Source organism: Cupressus sempervirens, chromosome 11 (assembly GCF_028749045.1).
Source record: "Cupressus sempervirens isolate cs-2001-9-10 chromosome 11, ASM2874904v1, whole genome shotgun sequence".
NCBI lineage: Eukaryota > Viridiplantae > Streptophyta > Pinopsida > Cupressales > Cupressaceae > Cupressus > Cupressus sempervirens.
The window spans coordinates 145,364,780-145,373,015 of record NC_143128.1 but is presented as its reverse complement, the minus strand read 5'-3'; positions in this window follow the sequence as shown (position 1 = coordinate 145,373,015).

The window sequence follows — 8,236 nt, the reverse complement described above, 5'->3', positions numbered from 1 at the left end:
TCCTAATATGGTTAATATCTTTCACAAGATACTTTTTATTAGTGGGTTATTTTGTGGGTACCATCCCCATTGTGGCTTTCTCTTGGCTAGGGTTTCCCTAGTTAACAAAACATGGTTTTATGAGTTAATTTATTTTATGGCTATTTTTACTATTCAACATAATTAGTTTACTTTCAAATGCAAGTTGTAAGTTGGTTAAAGACATCCAGGTTTGGGGAAAAAAAATTGAAATACTAATTCACCCCACCCCTGCCCCCTTCAGTATTTCCCATTTCTAACAAGGGGTTCTTTTTTTAGCCCTACTTTGTCACATATATATTTCTCCATAATCAAATTTTAGACTATATCATTGACGAGGCCACTCAAACTTTAAACATTCCTAAAAACTCTTAATTGCTCTATTTCTAGGGAAGCCCCATTCCATAAACTCATTCCAATCATATTATTAATTTTTTAAAATTAAAAATGATAATGTTTCTAAGAACTCCTAGCTTCTAAATTATATGAGATTTAGATTTATAATTGATTCACTAAGTTATTTATGTTTTACATTCTTATTGGTTTTCTTTCTTGAAAATTTGAAATTTTATTTTATTATTTTTATTTTAGTAAAAATATGATATTTTTGTTAAGAATTTTCATATGATATTTAGATTTGGAATTGATTCACTAAGCTATTTATGTTTTACATTCTTATTGATTTTCTTTCTTAAAAGCTTGAAATTATGTTTATATATTATGATATGTAATCTATATGTATACTATTACAGAAAAATCATAACAATATTTTAGAGGAATTTAATTCTATTCTTCAAGTAAGACATGATTATGCATCATTCTAGGCATTATATTGAAAACTTTTTAATATCTTAATCACTAGCCTAGAATCTAAAAAGAGATCAACAACACTAATGAATCTCTAAATCAAGTGTATGCATATGAAATGACCCAAATATACCTTCACACACATTGATAATTTTACTCCATTGTTCTTCAATCTTTCAAGACCTTGTAGATAATATTATTGTTCATGTAGGTAGCTGAGAGAGAAAGAGCATAATGATAAATAAGGCACTTATCAGATGATCAAAATTTGGGTTATAATTTATGTTAACAAGTTATAGAAATACAATAATAAGGAAGATGATAATTAATTAACTACATAGTAGCATTCATTTATTAAATAATTAATATAAGAAAAGGGTGGGAGTAAGATAATTAAATAAATGATACTTTTTTTAAAAAAAAATCAATAAAAGGCAAGTGCCCTACCATTCAAAATGCAAGCACTGGAAGAAAAATAACACACAAGAAAACCCACAATAAATGATAAATATTTATTTAATTATGAAAATATTTAAAATAGTCAGATAAGATAATTTGATAAATAAAAAATATTTAATAAATTAAATGAGGAAGAGGCTAATAGTTTAAATAAATAGATTATTTAAAACCATGTATAGATTTATAGATGAATAATGATTAAATAATAAAATAAATAGAATATATATTTAATAAAGAGAGTACATTTTTAGGTTTCGACATTTTCCATCTTGAAATGATGAAATATATTTCATATTTTTAAAGAGAAAAAAAATAGTACATGATCAAGTAGGAAGGTAATACACCCATTTAAGATATTTAACAAAAATAAATCTAAAAATTGTTAGAAATATCTCATTTGGAAAACGGAGAAGGCTTAGTAGTCTAAGTGGAAAAAAAAATAGGATAAAAAAGAAGATAATGATACTAGGAGACTCAAGGCAATTAGAATTGGAGTATATTAAGGTTCATTTGTATCCTCTACTATGAAGAGTGCCTTATTGTAGAGTAGAGAGAAATGTAGCAACAAAAATCATTAAAATCCCAGCAGGATATCATTAGTTTGAGAAGGTCTATCAATTATGTAACATAATGTTGGAATACTTTAGAATAACTGAGTGGTGGGTGGGGAAGGGGGATTGAATAAATTATCCACAATCCATATGTATAAATAAAACTTTTCATAGCTTAGTTGTTGATATTTGATTGAAAAAAGCATTTGAGTAGAAAGATTTTTGAACAAGACTATGTTTCAATCATTATTTTGTCACTGATGTCAAACCTGCTACATGCTGGTAAGAAAATTTCTTGTATGTTTTAAGTATTATCACTTAGTTGATTGATGAGGAGGATTTGATCAACAAGATGTAACAAAAGTACCTAAAGGAAAGGTTGAGTTATGATTATGTATTGAAGTGCAAGAATCATTTAAGATAGTGATAACATAATGTATTGATGATCTACTTGAGGTTACAAAATGATTGGCTACACTTAGAAAGTTCAAAAGAATAAAGTTAACCAAAGTTCATTTGCTAAGCTTGACCAAGTTGATACTAGGTGCTGAGCAAAGTTAGTGCAAATTGAGCAAAAGGTTGGTTGGAGTCAAGTGAAAGAAAATTCTAATAGATGCTAAGCAAGTTAGTAGATGCTAAGTAATTTCTAGTTGATGCTGAGCGATAGTAAAATCTAGTTGATGTCGAGTGATTTTATAGTAGATGTCAAGTAACATAGTATGTGCCAAGCATCAAAAGATTTATAATGTTAAACTATTGCATTATGAAAAAGATCAAAGATTTTTCAAATAAAAGCCCACAAGTTTGTTTTCTTGGAGCTTGTGAATCAAGAGGAAGATAAGATTGATGAGTTGGTGGCACAAAATTTTATGTAAACTATTTTGGAGGCGAATTCAAATGGATTCTAAGATAAGTTTCTACAAAAGACAAGATATGGGGTAGATACATTGTATCTTACCTAGTTCATCAAAAACCCTAATTTTGGTGATGGATGATGAGAAAGAAAAATGTTATAATTTCCTATATGTAGGAATGTCTAGTCATGAAGCAAAGAGTTGGGGAGTTTTGATGCAAAAATCTAATGAGGAGAAGGAAAGAAGTTTTTCTTCATCAAGTGACCCAAGTAAAGAAGTCTACAATGGCATACTAAGCAAGAAGGCTTAAAGAGGATGAATGCTTAAAGGGTGAACAAGTTGTGAGAGTTGCAAAGATTGGAAGCCAAGTAGAATTAAGGACTAAATAGTGATCTATTATTAGCGAGTAAGGTTGTAAATTATATCAGATCAAAGCTCTACTATTACTTTCTAACAATTGTATCAGCCTAGGGTAAATCCTTTGGAGTAAGGTTGACTTAAAAGTCATTGAAAAATCCTTTAACAGGGTGGCATTCCAAGTGAATGGCCTAAAGTCCTCTAACAAATCTTACTTTTGACAAAGTGACTAAAATCCCTTAACTGGGTCACATTTAACAGTGTGTATTATAACCTTTAAAAGGGTTGGCCTTTAACAAGGCATCACTTTAGAAGAGTGAAAAAGGAGTAACATGTTACTAGTGGTTTTTTTGAAATTGGGTTTCCACATTAAATTATTGTGTCAAATGTGTTGATGGATAAGTTGTGTTTCATGCTTTATATTTCTACAAGTTGATTTGGTAGTAACATATCAGGTTTAGTTAACACAATGAAGGTATTCATGGTTAAGAATATTTTATGGGTTCACTCAATTGTGAAATTTTTTTATTTTTACATTTGGACCTTGAATAACTAATTCAACCTTCCCCCCCAGTTATTCTAAAAGAATTCCAACAATTGGTATCAAAGTCATCTACTTAAGAGGATTAGTTTTAAGGTACTCGAAGCACAAAGATCAAGATGTTAAAAAGAGAGATACCTAACGTCAACAAAGATAAATTTCCTACATGGAAAAGTTTGATGAAACTACACCTTGGAGGACTTGGAGATTATGCATGATCTTACATTACAGTAGAACATGTTGATCCCACTGAAGCCCTAACTGTTGGCGATTTGAAAAAAAAAGAAAAAACACAATTAAGAAATGTTGGAGATTGCCTCTGCCCTAAGCTATGGTGAATTTGATGATATCAAAGGCCTTAAAAGTGAAAAGTAGATGTGGCGTGCCCTAAACACCATCTATGAAGGATAAAAAAATGTTCAAAGCACCAAGTTAGAGAGCCTTAGAGGTAAGTTTGATGACATGAGAATGGAAGAAGGTGAAACTATTGCTCAATATGTTGCTAGAATAAAAGAAGTTGTTAGTGCAATAAAATATGCTACTAGTATAATAATGATGATAATGTGCTAAGTAAAGTCTTGAGAACATTTTTTCCTATAGATGTTATTAGACTATCTACAATCCAAGAGTTAAGATGTATACTAGGAAATGATCTAACCCTTGAAGGTCTAGTAAGAATACTTACTACTTTTGAGCTATCTAATTTTGACAACTAGAGACCAGAGAGTATTGAATTAGCTTTCAAATAAAAATTGTTACTAAAGAATTTTGAGGAAGCAAAGTAGAAGAAGAAGAAGAAAAGGAAGATAAAGTATGCATCAAGTGATAGTAATATAGATGAGGAATACATTGAAAAATTAGAAGCATTATTGGCCAGAAGATTTCATAGAGGAAAATGCAAGTTCAAAGGTATGCTACCTATCATTTGTTTTAATTGCAATGAAGTTGGTCATATTATAGCAAGATGTAAATAGAAGAAGAACTACAGAGAAGGGAAAAAAACATAAAAATAAAAGAGAAGATGATGGAAGAGACTATAGAGACAAAGGCAAGAAGTCATGCTACATTGTTGATGAACATGACTCTAATGAAAATGATGATGAAGTGGTATATGTTGCAATGAAAGATGAATCTGATGAGGATGAGGCAACTGCACTTATGACTTGTGTGAACAAGAATGATAAATGGATCATTGATAGTGGATGCTCATATCACATGACTAGAGACAAAAGTAAGATCATTACCTTAACTCGTTATGATAGAAATAGTGTAAGATTTGTTAATGATGCACCATGTTTGATGAAAGGAAAGGGTCTATCAAACTCAGACAAGATTTCATGTGAAAATGCTTATTATGTTGAAGGATTGAATTATAACTTGTTAAGTGTGTCACAATTGAATAATTTGTGATACAAATTTGAGTTTGAAAATAAATTAGCCAAGATATATGACACAAATGGAAACTTGATTGGAAAAGGTGATCAAACTAGAAGTAATCTATTCTATCTGGATATAGAAGATGCTACTTGTCTTATTGCAAAATTTGATGATGTATGGCTTTGGCACAAGGAGATTATGTCATGTTAATTTGTATAATCTTATTAGTATTAGTAACATGAAAAGATTTAGAGGTTTTTCTAAGTTGAAGAAACCAAAAAATATAATGTGCAAACAAAGTAAACTAAGAAAGATGACAAAGTCAAGCTTTAAAAGTTAAGCTTATACCTTTAAGGAAATACTTGAAATTGTTCATACTAACTTGTGTGGACCTGTTGAAGTACAAAGCTACAAAGGAGATAAGTATATAATATTGTTTGTTGATGATTACTCTAAGAAGATGATAGTCATATTTATAAAAAATAAAATTAGATTCTTTTCAAATGTTTAAATGGTACTTGGCAAGAGTGGAAAAAGAAACAAATATGAGTCTAAAATGATTGAGATCAGATAGAGAAGGATAATTCACTTCAAATGAGTTTGAGATATTCTATAACGATAGAGAAATCAAGAGATAGACATCTGCACCTAGGACCCCTCCCCAAAATGGAATTGCTAAAAGAAGAAATAGGTTAGTAATGGACTGTGCCGAAACACTCATGATGGAGAAGAATGTTGCTCTGAAATACTGGAGAGAAGCTGTAAGTACTACTGTATACACCTTGAACCATGTCCAAGTCAAGAAAGGTACTCATTCAACACCTTTTGAACTATGGTATGGATATCCACCTAACATGAAATACTTTAAGGTATTTGGAAGCAAATGCTATATTCTTAAAGATGTTAGGAGTCAAAAGTTTGATGCAAAAAGTGAAGAAGGTATATTCTTTGGTTACTCCACAAGAAGTAAAGCTTACAAGTGTTTAAATACTAACACTAACAAAATTGTAGAAAGTGAAAATGTGAATTTTGATGAGTTTATAGAAATACATAAGGCTAAACCTACAAAAAAACCAAAATAATACAAATTATTTGTATACTATTATGAAGGAATGCCTGCTGAAGAAGATGCTACAAATCATGTTGCAAACCAATAGCAAGTCTCAACAATTACCAAGTCACAACCTATGAATTTCAAGTTGTAGAATGAGGAAAATGCACAATCTAACTATGAGATTAGCACATATTAAAGAGAAGCTCAAACACCTAACAGAGATGTACATAGTGATACTAAAGCTAAGAGACATAATGTAGACATAAGAACTGAGCTTAGAATTTCCAAATATGTGAAAAGACACCACCCTATAGATCAAGTCATTGGAGACAAAGATGAAAGGCCAATGACAAGAAACAGATTAAGTGAATCATGTTTGTTAGGCATGAAGAAACCTAAGATAGTGAGAGATGCATTGGAAGATGACGAATGGTACAAAGCTATGGAAGAAGAAATTCAGTAGATAGAAAAGAACAAGATTTGGAGTCTTGTTCCTAGACCAAAAGACAAGAATGTGATTGGCATAGATGGGTATTCAGAAACAAGTTAGATGAGAATAATGAGGCAACAAGAAATGAAGCAAGAATAATTTGAAAAAGGGTATGCACAAGAAGAAGGAATTGCTTATGGTGAAACATTTTCCTTTGTTGCAAGAAAGGAAGGAGTGAGAACTCTACTTGCTTATGCTACATATAAATGTTTCAAAGTTTATCAAATGGATGTGAATTCTACATTTTTGAATGGAATATTATAAGAAGAAGTCTACATAGAATAGCCAGAAGGTATTGTTGATAAAAATAATAAGAACATGGTATGTAGACTACAAAAAGCCCTATATAGATTGAAATAAGCACCAAGAGCATGGTATAAGAGACTTCATACCTATCTTGTTAAGATTGGATTTGAAAGGATAGATGATAACAACAATTTGTACATGAAGACAAATAAAGAAAAGGGTATACTATTATCTGAAATATTTTTTGATGATATCATATTTGGAGGACAAGCTGCTTTGTGTAAATATTTTGCAAATCAGATGAAATAAGAATTTGAAATGTGTATGTCTGGTGAGATCAAATTCTTTGAGGGAATACAGGTTTATCAGATGAAATATGGAGTATATATCACTCAGTCAAAATATGCCAAAGAGATATTGAAGACATTTGGACTAGAGGATTCAAAACTAGTAAGTACAATTATGGTGACAACACTCAACCTATCAAAGAATGATGATTCAGCTGAGGTAAGTGAAACATTATATAGATCCATGATTGGAAAATTGCAATATATAGTACACAATAGACTTGATATTACATTAGCCATAGGGAAAGTTAAAAGATTCTTTTCTAACCCTAGAGAGAATCACTTGATGGTTGTGAAAAGGATATTGAGATACTTGAAAGGAATAGAAGAGTTTTGTTTATACTATAAGAAGAATGAAAAGTTTGAACTGAAAGCCTACATTGATGCTAGTTAGGCTGAAAATATTAATGATAGGAAGAGCACCACTGGAAGAGCATTCTTCTTAGGTAGAAGACTTGTTAGATGGACTAGCAAGAAATAGAGTTGCACTTCCCAATCTACTATTGAAGCAGAGTATGTTGCTACTACTATTAATTGCACAAGCATTGTATGGATAAAATAGCTACTTAAGGGAATGGAACAAATCACAGAACTAGTGACACTTTATTGTGATAATACAAGTGCTATCAATATATTAAAGAATCTCATAATGCATACAAAGACAAAGAACATTACAATCAAGTATCATTATGTATGGGAATTGGTTCAAGCTAAAGAGGTGAAGATGGAATATATTAACACAAAGGAGTAGATTGTTGATATCTTTACAAAAGCATTACCTAAGGATGCTTATGAGTATCTAAGAGGTAAACTAGTTGTGATACCCCTATCAAAGGCTATGTAAAAGATAGAGGGAGTACCCTGCATCAAACAAGCTAACAGTCATTTCATAAAAATTGATGCAGTGGATCTTGCTTTAGGGATTTCCTAAAGTAATCACAGAATTGGAAATACAAATCAGTCACAAACAAGGTGATAGAGGGAGAAAATTGAAGAACCTACAAAATTCTATATCTATACATATCAAATATGTCAAGTGTTGAGTGTATGTCTTTAGTATTGTTGTCAAAGCAGAAGAAAGTACATTAAACTGATCAAGTGTAAGAGGAACAATGGAGAGAATACATCATCAGAA